At 39.9% G+C, this 14,777-nt stretch overlaps 1 protein-coding gene and 1 long non-coding RNA gene across 2 annotated transcripts in view; one reads left to right on the top strand and one right to left on the bottom strand.

Moving 5' to 3' along the window:
* Positions 1 to 14,777, top strand: part of CDH6 (cadherin 6) — a 123,590-nt gene that overhangs the window by 40,496 nt on the left and 68,317 nt on the right. The window lies entirely within an intron of this gene.
* On the bottom strand, positions 640 to 6,068 carry LOC118354483 (uncharacterized). The gene is made up of 3 exons (XR_004815053.2): positions 5,588 to 6,068; positions 4,762 to 4,850; positions 640 to 2,616 (listed from the first exon to the last, which is right to left on the bottom strand). It is a non-coding gene; the product is annotated as an uncharacterized LOC118354483 (long non-coding RNA).

Here is a 14,777-nt window from a genome sequence, read left to right as displayed (position 1 = left end):
TGTGTGCATAGAGATACCCACATATGTATATAGACCTACATACACACATATATTGTCTTTATGTATATTTATAACTACATATATAGTTATAGTTATATGTACTCTTTATAGTTTTGAAGTTACATAACAAGTATATTCTGGCTCTACTGAAAAGTTAGAAAAATTCCACTTTTTTAGCCAATACATTGTATCAAAGACAACAACAACTAAAGAACAATTTTGTGATTGAGTGGCTTTTCTCTGTGCTCATATATTTATAAGGAAATATTGTCCTGTGATTTCATTTCAAAGTCGACAGTTTTATTGCTATCTGCCATCATGGTACATTTAGAGTTTTCCTGTATCTGATTTCTACTCTTCTCCCCCACCCTTCCTCTGTCTCTGGTTTGCTGTAATGACAGTGAGAACTAACTACTCATACAATTTCTCTCAAGCAGCTACTGGACTGAGTGGGGGAAATAACACATTTTATGCATGACTGATTGCATAAACCCTTCATTTTAGAGAAACAAGCCTCAAATGAGTAATTTATTTATAGAAATGAAAACCAAATAAATAATACTTGTTTTCAAGGAACAAATGAAAGACAATCTCATTTCCAAACATATCTTCTTTTTTTAATCCAAAATGAAAGGCCAAGAAGATACTGTAACACATGCAAGAAGTTACACGTTAGTGACATTTTTAAAAATTAAGAAAATTACATGTTAGATTTGTTATAAATACCTGCTTTACAGGTTTTGTATTTCTTTGATCAGAAAAAGGGAATCTGTGGACATTTTGCGACATTAGTCTACCTTATTTGTATTAATTTATGCCTACTGTCTATACTAACAGAATTGATATTTTCAGTTTATTTGCTTTTAATTGCTAAGCATTTTTTTTTTTTGCCATTCATGTTTTGAACAATAGAAAACAGTTGCCAGGCTTTTGCATAAGAAGCACGTCTTAAAATATGTAACAATTTATTATGAAGTATAGATTTTATTAATGGTTTAAGTATAAATAGCAAGTTTATATTTTGGCAAATGATTTTCCTTTTCTATATTTAATTGGCTAAGTGTAGTTTCTTTAATCGTCGGAAAATTAATGGGAAAATTTGAGACACTGCTAAATAATGATAGCGCTCACACCAATTATCCTCACTGTACTTTATAGTTTACTAATAACCACCTCAATCAAGGTGTCTTTCACTGAAACAAATCACTCAACTTTATTTCAGTTATATAGTTTGTAATGACCCGTTGAAGTATAATATACTCCCCTAATTAAGAAATGATGTGAACACGGTGTGAATGAGGCTGATGTGAAGCAGGGGGGAAAGAGGCAAATTTCCATCTGATCTACTTAGTATTCAGGGGCACACAACCCTTCCCAGGCTCAGCCATGTGGTGAACTCATGGCCACATGCTCTGTCCAACCGCAAACACCATTATATCCCCTCCCAGCTTCTTCGGCCAGCCTTGCTGCTTTTCATCTACTGGGACACTTTGTGGATAAAGAGAAAGGCTCTGCTTGGAAGGAATCCCCTCCCCTCTCCCCCTGCCTCCTAGTGTCATTTTGTCCTCTATCTACACTTGAATGTGCTGGCAATAAACCTGTTTTGATAAGCAGGATTTGCAAATCTGGCCTCTCTGGGCTGCGACTTCACGTCAATATTTGTGCCCAACATCTGAATAGAGTGAGGGTCCCAGTGCACTGTTCTCTCCCCTAACTGTCTTTCATCATAGTTAGTACCTTATTCAATGTGATTTCAGATGCATGGGGAGTACTGTGGAATCATGCTGATAAGATGATAAAGAACAAAATTTATCTCATTTTTGAAGGAAATCCACTTAGATTTGTATTGTTTAAGAATACATTGCCATTTAGCCATCTTACATATTTCAAGACACAGAAAAATACCTGTTTGGCAAGGTAGCATGTTTAAGTATAAATGAACCCAGTTTGTTTGTGTAAATCTCGTCTTGTTCTGGAGAGGATTTAAGGCAGCTGAACAAGGTAGGTGAACATATTGAATAACGTTTAATAAATGGTTAGCAATCAGAAACATGTTGGAAAGGCATGAATCAAGCACAGGGTTTGGGGTCTCTGTTATCACAAGGCAAAACGGACCCATCAGTAGGCTCCCAAGGATGTTATATGACCCGAGCACATCTATGCCCCCAAAAAGGATGGTGTCAGCAGATGGTGATAGCCACATGATTTCCCACACTTGATATCAACCTCAGAATATATGGCAGAAAGTTTGGATCATGCTCTCCACCTACTATTCATTTATTGTCCCCAGAGATCATGCTGTTTACCTCAGGGCCGAAGGCAGGCTGGAGGCAGACAGATTCCAGCCTTTCTTACAAACGGATGTTTATTTCTTCCAAACAGTAATAAATTGAACCTCTTTTTACATTTAATCTCCAACCCTAAACTCAGCATTTTTGATAAGTTGGCCCCTGGTCAACCTTACCCATATAATTAAAAATTGACTTTTCATTCCTGAGACAGAGGTAAAAGAATGGATTCGACCTTTTTTTCCCGATATTTCTTTGCATGTGAAATATGTTCCGCACCTGCAATTCTTCTCTTCCATGCAGTGTTCTTCCTCTCACATTTTCTCTTCTGCAGAAGAAGAAACAAAGTTAAATGGGCTCTTAAGGCACAAGATACCAAATCCATTTCTGACTCTCAGTTTGCTCACTGTGCAAACATGAGCAGCTTATGCAACTTCTAGAAAACCCCCAAGTCTTAGTTTCCTCATGAGTCAAGGGAGATGAGAATGTCTGCCCTGCAGGATTGCTGAAATAGTTAAAAATTCCGAAGATTCTCAGTCTCCTTGCACAATGCCTGGTACAGAGAAGGTGCTCAATAGGTGCTAATTCTTTCCTTTTCTCAGGCTCTTCCCCTCCCTAAAAACTTGAAGGCAGAGAGAAAGATACACTCTGAACTTAGGGCCACCTAAATCTTTATTCAAATATTCCTGTATTTGATTTTTTAAATAAGTAACCAATTGATTTTTTTAATGGAGGCTTCATTACATAGGCATAATTGATTAAGAACTGAAATGAACTCATTGCAAAGTACCATTTTAAAGAAAAGCCATACACAGCTGTGATGAGCACCGGGTATTCTATGTAAGTGATGAATCACTAAATTCTATTCTGAAACCAGTATTATACTGTGTTAACTAACTGGAATTTAATAAAAACTTGAGAAAGGGAAGAAAAAAAAGAAAGAAAGGCCATCTAGAGGAGTGGCTTTCAACCCCTGTCTGTCCCCACACCTTAACACCCCAAAGTTGTTCTACTTACATCCAACCTCAGAGCAAGCTCCCTTGGTCCTTTCGAAAGTGGAAAGGAGTCTCTCCAAATTCTGTCTCTATTTCCCTTTTGTTTTAATGTTGCATATCAAAACAATCACTGTACTTGTTTATTGGCAAGAAGTAAAAAAGAAGTGAAAGAATTACATATGTCTTAAAGAGAAAAAATGGCAACTGTTGAAGTAACGAGAGACATAAAAGATTTAAATCTCTGAAAATGCCCAATAGTCCTCTGAAGGACCACGATGAAATTTTCCATCTCCTTGTATTCTCTCTCAGCTGAACAGAATTAATTTCAGCCTAAATAACCAAGCAACTGGGTGGCTCAGTGGTTGCGTGTCTCCCTTTGGTTCAGGTCATGACCCTGGGGTCCTGGGATCAAGTCCCACATCAGGCTTCCCACAGGGAGCCTGCTTCTCCCTCTGCCTATGTCTTTGCCTTTCTCTCTGTGTCGCCATGAATAAATAAATAAAATCTTATTCTAAAAAAAGCTAAAAAAAATAACCAACAAAGATTTATTTATTTATTTATTTATTTATTTATTTATTTAATTACTATCCTAATATTTTCATTACTTATATGTAATATTTTAGTTGCATTAAAGGTAAAATAAATTTTAGAATTAAGCTGGGAAACTAACCAGTCTTTCATAATAATGTTTTGATTTTTTTTAATCATTCTAATTGAGAGAAGAGTGACATAAAAATTTGAAACAGAGCCTACTTAAAAGTGTGGAGCTACTTATATTGATTCATGTTTCTATGGGGATAAAGTAGAATTCGTTGTTGGTATCTAAAGCACCTTTCCCTTCATTAGCATAACAGAATCCCTTAGAACAGTGCTGTCCACCTGAAATATAATAAGAGCTACATGTATAATTTTATGTTTTCTAACAGCCATATTTTAAAAAAATAAAAGGAAACAAATAAGATTAATTTTAATAATATCTTTTATTTAATCAGATTACTTATTTAATCCAAAGTACTATCATTTCAACATGCAATCAATATTTTTAAAATTAATTGTGATGTATTTTATTCTCTTTTTTTTAACCAAAGTCTTCAAAATCTGGTATGTATTTTAGTCACATCTCAATTCAAACTAGTGACATCTCAAGTGCTCAGTGGACACATGTAGCTAATGGCTCCTGTATTGGACAGCACAGCTCTAGAAATTTTTGCCCCTTCCCTGTGCTATGAATATATCAGTTTGTGCCTAATTTTGTTCTTAATTGCATTGTAGCATATTCAAAAGTTAAAAGTTAGTCTGATTTTTGAGCCACCAATTTATTTCTCCATCTACATATAGGGGGAAAAAAATGGACATAACTTCAGTAGCCAAACATTCAAACACACTTTTGACCGATGGTTAAAAGAACCATGCTGGCTCCATCCTTTATAAAATAATGGGGTAGGATGTTTCTGCTTAGGTCATCTATTTCAACATACCATGGATCTGTGGTTCTAGAAATCATAACTGTTCCTCTGCAGGGCATCACAATGACAGATACATATTGAAATCTGCTAAATGTGGAAATCTGGAGGAAAAAATAGTATCAGAATCATAGAATGTTGTAGCTTGAAAGATCCCTAGAGGATATCATCTCCAGTATTTTACAGTCGAAGAAACTGAGGCCTAGAAAACTAAAGAAACACACCAACGGCCACAGAACTTATTAGAAACACAGAAGAAATGGAACTAGATTTCCTGACTCCCAAGTTCAGAGTTATTTTATTTTTTGAATAATGAGAATTGACTTAGTTATTGCTCCCGTATTTTAAGTAATTACCAAATCCATATTTCTAATCCCCATACTACTTCAGAAGAAGATGATCACTCCACTTATATTCAGAATTTTTAAATAAAATTTAGCTCATCAGAAATCATTGATATAAAGATGTGAAATTGTAAAGAAGAGCATCCCCTGAAGTATATGGAAATAAATATTTATAAATGAATGGTTAATAAACCCAGCTTTAAAAGCAAGGTGTGGGGCACCTGGGTGGCACAGTCGATTAAGCATCCAACTCTTGGTTTTGTCTGAGGTCCTAATCTCAGGGTCTTGAGATCGAGCCCTACGTCAGACCCCGTGCTCAGTAAATCTCTTTTTAAAAATTAAAACAAGGTGAATTTAGGGTCTGCTCTGATTATAACAAAATGTGTGACTTGCAGGTGCTGCTTCTCTTGTCCACATGGGCAGTTTAAAGGCGGTGCATGTGATGAAAAGTGAAAAATCTGACAAGGGAAATGCATAGTATTCATTTTAAAACTCACCTGCACAAAAGATATATATTAGAAGAGTCACAGAGGAATCCATAGCTCTTTGGCGTTGGGATGAAACATGCATTCCTGTTTCACTGGAAATTCACTTTATCAAGGGACAGTCTGCCCTCTCTCTAGTTCAGGAAAAAAAGCACATGATTTTTAACACAGACAGTTCTTCAAATGGTCTCTTAGATAAATGAATAGAATTTTACCCTTTCTCTTTTTATTCACATCAATTCATTACTTGTGAATTTTTCTGCAAAAAGGGAAATGAATTGGAGCAGCGGATCTCAAAGTATGGGCTGATGAACATTCAGTCCTCTGGGGTAAAAAAAAGGGGTCCCCAGATGTAGAAGTCTGTGAAATGGTGCTCTTGGGATCTCTGTCCTAGGCTCCACCACACACGGTAGCCTCATAAAGGCTAAGAGAAGTTCTGTGGTTAAAAAGAAAGAAAAACACTCTTCCCCTTTGTTTAATTCAGATTTACCCAAGTGAACTGATCATAGAGAACTGTTTTCCTCTGCAGCATCTCTAAACATCCCATGGAACTAGAGCCCTATGGAATGCTCTTTTAGGAAATGCCAGCTTTGTGTATTCTTTCTTCAACCTGAGGAAAGGGGGAGAAGCAAACGCGGTGGGCCAGACCAGAAACAATGGTTCATGGAGGGCAGTGAGGGAATATATTCGCCAACATCAGCGCCTGAGTCATCTTGACCTTCACTTAGAGATAAAGTGTGGAAGGACACAACCAGATCATGTAGGTCTTTCTGAGAATAGAAAATATGATGCTGAATGGAAGACACCCTCACCTTATATCCCATGATGCTCCATCTTTCCCTGATGAAAACCTCAATCTTCTCAGCCCACTAACTGCCAGATAAAAAATACACCAATGTTTGTTTACTAATATGAACTAGTTTCTCCCACAATTAGAAAGCATAATGGTATGATTCGTTCTGATTATTCTCCACGCTCATCTGGCAACACACAGTGCAAAGTAGAGAGTGTGGAATGATCACGTCACTCTAACTCGTGTTTAGTAAAGTCGAACAGTAGGAAATTATTTTCTTTTTCTTCAATTTCTACATTCTTTCATGCTTTCTTGAATCTTTCTCCCTCACCCTATTTATCTTGGGCACCTTCCATAACTTTCTGGTCGCCTTGCTATTTTACGGTCCAGGCTAGTCCTGTCCAATCGGAAGCTCCAATGTCAGATCCGACCTCAACCCCTCTCCTACTGCTTTGCCCTCAGTCAGGCTGAACATGGGTTGGACCCAAGCTATTTCCTTTCTCCTCATTCTCACCAATCTTCTGGCTCTCAATCCTCTTCACCAAGAGAAGAGAGAGATGGATGAAGCATGCATCTCTTGTCTTACTGGCCATGGTGCCCCTTGACCATCAATACTGTCTGTAGGGCAGACATTCAAATAAAGCTCTCCCATAAGAACCAAGTGGGGGTGCTTCAAGTGTCCAGCAAGGGTTCTTCAATTGCAGTTTCCTCAGGTGAGAGATCTACTCCAGCTCAACCTCTTCCAAGTGTGTTTAGATCTCCTTGTGGTTCTTGCTGTTTGGATCCCCTCATCCAGAAAGCATTCCCCTTGGGTCGAATACAGGCATAAAGGCCTGTGGTCAGGCTTTCTTCTGAAGTGTGCCATTAACTCGTGGGACAATCATGCGTACTTAGTTGGGGTAATGCCAGCTGCTATAACAGATACATCTGAAATTTTCATTGGTTTAACCCCGAAGACGTTTATTCCTTTTTAAAATAAAGTCCGAAGAGACTGCCCTTGGACTGATGATGATGTCTACTGATATCTTAGCTCCTTCTATCTTAGAGCTCTGTCCTCCTCTACAGCCCTTCCGTTCTCAGCATTCAGCTTGGGAGGAGAAAGGGCACAGAAGATCGCACGGGAGGCTTTTATAGGCTAGGCCTGCAAGTAGCATATAATGCTTTGCTCACAACCCACTGAAAGATCCCAGTCACATGTTCACATCTAGCTTCAAAGCAGGCTGGAAAGTATAATCTAGCCAAGGGCCTAGGAGGAAAAAGGAAAAGTGTTCTCGTGATACCACAGTCTCTGCTATAGGGTTGTTCCACTCTTCCTTTACTTCTTTTACCACCTTCCATGGCAGTACTGGGGATCATTTAAGAGAATCCCTGGAACACTCTAAGCCTCTCTTAAAGAGCACCAACCTATTTCCCCCTAGAATATTAGGCATTATCCCACAACACAGTGACATCTTTTTCCCCTGTTGGCCCGGTGGTATATAGAGCCCAATAACCAGGTGGCAGTCTCAACATTCAGTTAAATGGACCTATCATTATGTCCCTTAGTAGAGGCAACTTGTTTTTGCATCCTGAGATCTTTGAACCAGCAAAGTTCAAATCTGTGAGGCTGTAAAATATTATAAATACTATAAAATAATATGTGAGATTTAGACATAACAATGAGAGCTATCATCCTACTCCAGGAATTCTGTTTATGGAGAAACCACCATATATTATTCACTAGATCAGAGCATCCTGTAGGACGTAACCCAGTCTCACAATGATGTCTCCCAATTGTGTCTGTAATGGAGTTTTCAATTGGCCAATCCGCCCTTCTTTAAGGCCAGCTGCTTCAGGATAATGAGGTACATGGTACCATCAGAGAATCCCATGGGCATTCACCCAGCACTTGGCTTTTTGTTGTTGTTGTTGTTGTTGCTGTAGAAGTTTCTTACTCAGAGCAGTATTGGGTGGATTACTATGATGACAGCAAATAATGCAATGTAAGTCCACGGATGGTGATGGTGGTAGCGGCGGAATCATGGCATGCAGGGAAAGCAGAGCCACAGCCAGGATAAGTGACTGGAGGGAAGACAGCTGATAGAATTGAACTGCAACCAAGATGCTTCCTGGTCCTCCTTACGGAATGGAAAGAGGGTTTTTTGGATTTTGTTGACAATATATACCTCCAGGTATCCCAGAGAAATATTCCTTTCCTTAATATATTGAGAAAATATTATACCAGCATTGTTGCAGAGCGCCAAGGAGTTGTTCTCTGTAGGCTGGTGATGCATATGGTGATGCTAATCTTGCCATAGTGATTATATGCTGCCAGGATGGCAGAGGCAATGCGCAATATATGACTTCAGGAGACAAGGTGGGAATGGCATCATAACAGACACTTGGACGGGAGTGATGATCAAAGAGGGGTGACCTGCAGAAATCTTTGGTGGTGGCTAAAGGATCATAGAGATCTTAGGACTGAAATAGTTTACTAAGATCTTCCTTGATCTGTAGAGCTGAAAAACTCCAGATTTAGCAAGCAGAGTCACTCCATATAGCGACCAAGCCACGAACAAAATTCTAAGACTTAAGGCAATTCCTAAACCTAGTAACTGTGAAAGAAGAGGTTTGAAATCTTTGAGATCAGGCCTTCTATTGACCCCAGCATTCCCCGAGGGTTCTTGTAGCCATTTACCAGAGTTACTTTGTACAAAGAAAGAGAGAGATCCCAAATTCTTTACACTTTTAGTGGTGGCCTATCTCTGAAATCCCTCTGGCCACAGTATTTCTTTTGGTTTACTTTGTTAGAGAGAGGGGTCTACACTGACTTCCACTTGACTCCTTCTCTTACAATGCTCCCCTTCCAGGAATCAGGGAGCTAATGTAGAGGTTCAGTTCTTGAGTTTCTCTCTTCCAACTATATACTCAGTAACTGAATTGTGGTGGGCATGTGGACACTGGCTCTACGCTGAAGTTAACACTGGGGTCTACCACTGGATACAGGTCTAGAGGCAATGACGCTTGGTAAGGTGGGACATGAGGAGAATTGTCATCCCCTTGCAGGCTAACTATCCCAATTTGGGGTTACTAGGCTGTCTTCAGGCAAGAGTGTTTCAGTCTCAACCAGACAGAGGAGGTGCTGCTTCTTCCAGCCAGGGAGGCACAGGGGGCAAATGAGGTTTGGGAATATTCAGGTCATCCAAATCCTCAGTGTCTCAGAAGATTTTAGTGAAAATAGCTCTTTCAGTTTCTTCACAGCTCCCTCCTTCCTAGGACTCAGACCTGAGTCCCTTAGGGGACAAATCCAAATGGCAGCATCATGCCGTGCTCAGGATCGTTCTTCTCGTGTGATGGCTGAGGCTTCATTACAGGTTTCAGCTTGTCTGCTTGACACTTGCCTCCCTGAAGACACTCTCCCTCCTGGGAGGCATCACGGTGTCTCATGCCCACAGACTCTGGGCAGGCTGACCCCAAGGGCCTGCCAGGCACACGTAGACCAGTTAGAATCCCAGAGGTAACCACGGCTCACGCTCAAACCTGGGGCTCTGCTGCATGACTTTAAAACAAACCAGCATCTTACCCATCCTCTGTTCAACATAATCAAAGGCACCTCACGAAAATGTGCAAAGGAAATGTTTGCTCAGATGGCACTTACAGGGCTGGCACCAAGCCTATAAATACCACTTTTAAAGGAAAAGTTCACGATGTGAATTTGATACAGTTTTAAAGTTCATTTCTTTTTATGACAGTTTCAGACTGATTTTGTGCAGACTTGTTTTATGGTCAAATCAAACTCTTAAGTACTGGGTTACCTGCCAGAGAAGTTAAACGTGTTGCAGTGACTTAATTTTAATGACGTATTTATACATTTTTTAATTGTAGTTATCACGGAGAGCCTGCTTATTTTTCCTAACTGAATTAAGCCAGATTTGTGTCTAGGAAGGAAGAGGACTCTTCCTGACCCAGTAAAAACTCAGCTACCAAGATAATATGGGCAATAAGGATGTGGATTCAACTCCCATCAAGGATGTGGATTCAACTCCCATCAGGTGCTAAACTCGTAAATGGCTCAAAGGCCAGCCTCGCCAGGGAGAGAAGATAAAAGGGGATCAGAGTGAGGGCCTGGCAGGATATTACTGGCAGATTCTGTGGTTGCCTGAGTCCCCACCCTCCTTTGTAAGACAGGCTGCCATCTTCCAATCCTAAACCTAATCAAGAGAGACTTTGGCATTAAAAGAAACATCCACCAGGCCCCCAGATTGTTGTGAGAGGTGCCCCTGAAGCTGCGAAACATAAGGAAGGCTAAGGCTAGTTCCTGACTCATGCTGTGGGAGGGAAAGCAGGCTGTCAACTGAGGTCTCAGAAGGGGCTGCCTCACGCTCTAGGCAACAGAGCTGGGGCATTCCAAGGAGTTTATCAAGGTATGGATGTGAGTGCTTCCTGGGGATACATGTGAGCCTAAGGGGAAAGAACTGGTGAGGTGACAGTCATTGGGCTCCATACAATAGAGCCACCTGGAGGATCAAGGTGACCTCAGCAAGAAGAGTGTAAAAGTGTTCAGGGCTGTGAATGGTCCTTTTAGGCCATCCTGAATAGATCACATATGCCTGGAGCAAGGGACCTCTGAGGAGCCCAACAAAGTCCCCCAAAAGAGGAAAGTCCATTATAATCCTATACCTGAGCCACCCAGAAACATCAGCTTGAACAATTTGACAGGCCGAGAAAGCATAAAGTACAGTCCCATTACCTTACCCTTCCTCCCTACTAACAACTTTGACACTGACAGGAGGCAGACAGTGAAGCTAATGAATTGGGGGCTCGGGGCTGGGAGACCGGGAGCAGAAGAGCCATGTCCCTATCTCCACCACACACTTCCAGCAGGAAGCAAGCCTGCGCTGAGAAAGGAAGATTTACACTAAGACTGAATTGAGACAACAGCCCATCTATGAAGTAAGAACGGCCAAATACGTCATAAGCCCCAACAACAAGTCAATGTTACTTTCACTGCATAAAATGTAAACAAACAGCGGGAGGTGAGTTGAGCCATCACAAAATTTGCCCTTATTCTTCCTGTCTTTCTCTCCCTCTCTCTTCTTCTCTCTACCTTATGGGCCTTTATCCAGGATGCAATGTTAACAAGTACCATTGTTACCTCCATAATTTCTTCAACCTATATGCCCCAGCAACACACGGTTAAAAAGGCTGATGGAGCACAGAGGACACTATGGGGTTTTATTTTTAAGGTGGATAGTTGTTTTAAACATCAGGGTACCTATGCCCCTTCAAATCTGTGTTCTTGCATCCTGTGGGTAAATACCCAGTAGTGCAATTGCTGGATAATAGGGAAGTTCTATTTTTACCTTTTTGAGGAACCTCCATACTGTCTTCTCCAGTGGCTGCACCACTTTGTATTCCCACCAACAGCGCAAGAGGGGTCCCCTTTCTCTTCATCCTCGCCAACATCTGTTGTTTCTTCTGTTGTTTATTTTAGCCATCCTGACTGGTGTGAGGTGATATCTCATTGTACTTTTGATTTGTATTTCCTTGATGATGAGTGATGCTGAGCATCACTTCATGTGTCTGTTGACCACCTGTATGTCTTCTTTGGAGAAATGTCTGTTCATGTCTTCTGCACATTTTTTAACTGGATTATTTGGTTTTGTGGGTATTCGGTTTTATAAATTCTTTATATATTTTGGGTACTAATCCTTTATCAGGTATATCACTTGCAAATATCCACTATTACTCCATAGGTTGCTTTTTAGTTTTGTTGACAAACAGCCAATTTATGGCAAGAGTCCAAATGTCCATCAACTGATGAATGGATAAAGCAAATGTGGTACACACACACACACACACACACACACACACACACACAATGGAATATTACTCAGCCATTAAAAAAGAATGAAATCTTGTCATTTGCAATGACATGGTTGGAGCTAGAGAGTATTATGCCAGACAAAATCAGCCAATCAGAGAAAGATAAATACAAATTCACTCATATGTGGAATTTAAAAAACAAAATGGGGGGAGTGGGGAGTGTGTGAAACAGAGAGGAAAGCCAGGAAACTGCCTCTTAACTAAAGAGAACAAACTGAGGGTGACTGGAGGGGGAGTGGGCAGGGTGATGGGCTACATGGGTGATGGATATTAAGGAGGGCACTCGTGATGAGCACTGAGTGTTGTATGTAAGTGATGAATCACTAAATTCTACACTTGAAACTAATACTACACTATATGTTAACTAACTGGAATTTAAATTGAAACTTAAAAAAGGAAAAAAAAAAGTTGGATAGTGGTTTAATCTATCAGAGTGACAGAAGGTTGAGAACTAATATAAACAATGATTTTATAATTTATATCAAGGATTTATTTATTCATGAATGAAACTATGATTTATTTTCATCTTCCATTTTTACTTACAGGAAATGTTATTTAGCCTCAGCAAAGACTCAGTTATCTATATTGCCAGCCACCCAAAGCATGTTTTTATCTTCCTTCCCACTTAATCTGTAAAACTACCCACTAGTTTTTCCGAGAGGATGAGATTCAGCATATGTCATAATTTCTAGAGCGACACTCCTGACTCTAAGGCTATCTTAGTATTTTCTAAAAGGACACCAAAACAGGGATGGGTAAGGGGCCAATGTACAGTGGGCATATGTTTTACTATTTAATATCTTGGTCTTATTTTTTTTCACTAAGAAATGAAAAGTTGTTCTCTCCATGCCCTTTCCCCACCCCAATGCACCTATTTCTCAGCCAAATCAGCCAAAATTTTACATTTAAGTGGCAAGAATATCCCATAAGAGAGAACCTATCCTGCCTATGTTTCGATTCAGAATGAGATGGAGTGATCAGAAGGAGGGAGCTCCACCTACCATTGGTACAAGGGCACTAGAAAGCAGAGTTTATAGAAGTCTAGGTTGTCTGATTTTTCTCCTGTGTGCCCCAGGCCGGCCATTCTCATACCCCACAAGGTACCAGAGGCTGGGCAAAGCCACAGTGTGATGGTAACACCAGAACCTCGGATTTATAAGATTTGAGGGGCAAATCATAATTTGGGTAATAAAACAATTTAGATCTATTATTGAGCAGAATGCAAAACATGCTTAAGTATTTAAAATAAAGTTGAAGACATGAATACATTGGGTCCTGACTGCATACCTCCGAGGGATCTTTCCTCAGTACATGTCTGCAGAGGAGGTTGAGGAACAAGTTGCTACCATCTCTGAAAGGTTATGATGGAAAAGCAAAGCATCTCAAAAGCTATCAGTCCCTTAGGTCTTTACCAAAATATGACCTCATAATAGCTACCGTGTATCTACTCCCTCTGTACACCCTGTCATTTCATCCCCACATTAATACCCTAAGACCTGAACATGATCATTCTCAGTTTAAGAGTTAAAAGGCTAAAACTTAAAAAGGCTATCTAACGGGTCCAAAGTCATGTAAGTAAATAAAAATTTCAGCTTCTACCTGGCTGATTCCAAAGTCCATTCTCTTAGCTGGAATGCTCTGGCTACTTCTATCTGGTGGCATATTGGTTTGCTATTCCCGCACCAACTGGAGAGGACTGCCTCAGATAGCCAGGGATGCTGTGGCAGGTGGCTTGGTGTCTCACAGGGCAATTGCAATAACAGTCTTTCATCAAACAGATAAAGTGCCAAAGTCATTTCTCTTTAGTTATAAGCAGTGGGAAATGTCGTGCGTGCAGACAGCAATCTGTTGAGCTATGAAAAGTGCGGTTCATTCTATTTTTTTAGAAAGTTTTCACAAAAACAAATATTCTTCCGTTGGTGGGAGCATTTCAAGACATGGGAGATTTCAAAGCACTTGCTTATGGAATTTATGACCTAAGTTTCGTGGTGCCGCCTATCTTGCTCTTAGGAGTTTTTCAAATTTATAGAGTGTGGCTTACTCTAATTGTATTAGAAAAATTAAGGATTCTATAAAACTGACCTGCAGCCTAAACAGATATAACCAGGGAAGTCAGATACAACCAGAGAAAGAGTCGTGAGAGATTAATTATTTTGCTAAAATCTTATTTTAGAGACTTTTCCATACGGTTCGATGTAGTTTAGTTACTTTAAAAACTAAAAGACTGTCTTACATAAACAAAGGTACCTAGCCAACCATAAGGAAATTGTTTTAAAGGTCTGAATTAAATATGTATACCATATATCTCTTCTTTTAAGCAATTACACTATTCACTCTGGCCTGCGAGGCTTTCTTCTTAATGATATTAAAACGAGGAAAAAGATTCATTGGCATGAATATGATATTTAACTGTTCAAATTAAAAGCAGACCTCAAAGCAGTCTTTCAAAGAAAGTATTTGAAATAACTTTTCTGTGAACTAAGCTGGTAATGACTTGGGGGGGGAGGAACACCTCTCTGTCCTTTTTCCACTCCTATGCAACTT

This window comes from Canis lupus, chromosome 4 (genome assembly GCF_003254725.2).
Source record: "Canis lupus dingo isolate Sandy chromosome 4, ASM325472v2, whole genome shotgun sequence".
In the NCBI taxonomy this organism is placed as follows: Eukaryota; Metazoa; Chordata; class Mammalia; order Carnivora; family Canidae; genus Canis; species Canis lupus.
The sequence above is the reverse complement of the archived record's forward strand: the minus strand, read 5'-3'. Positions and strand labels throughout refer to the sequence as shown.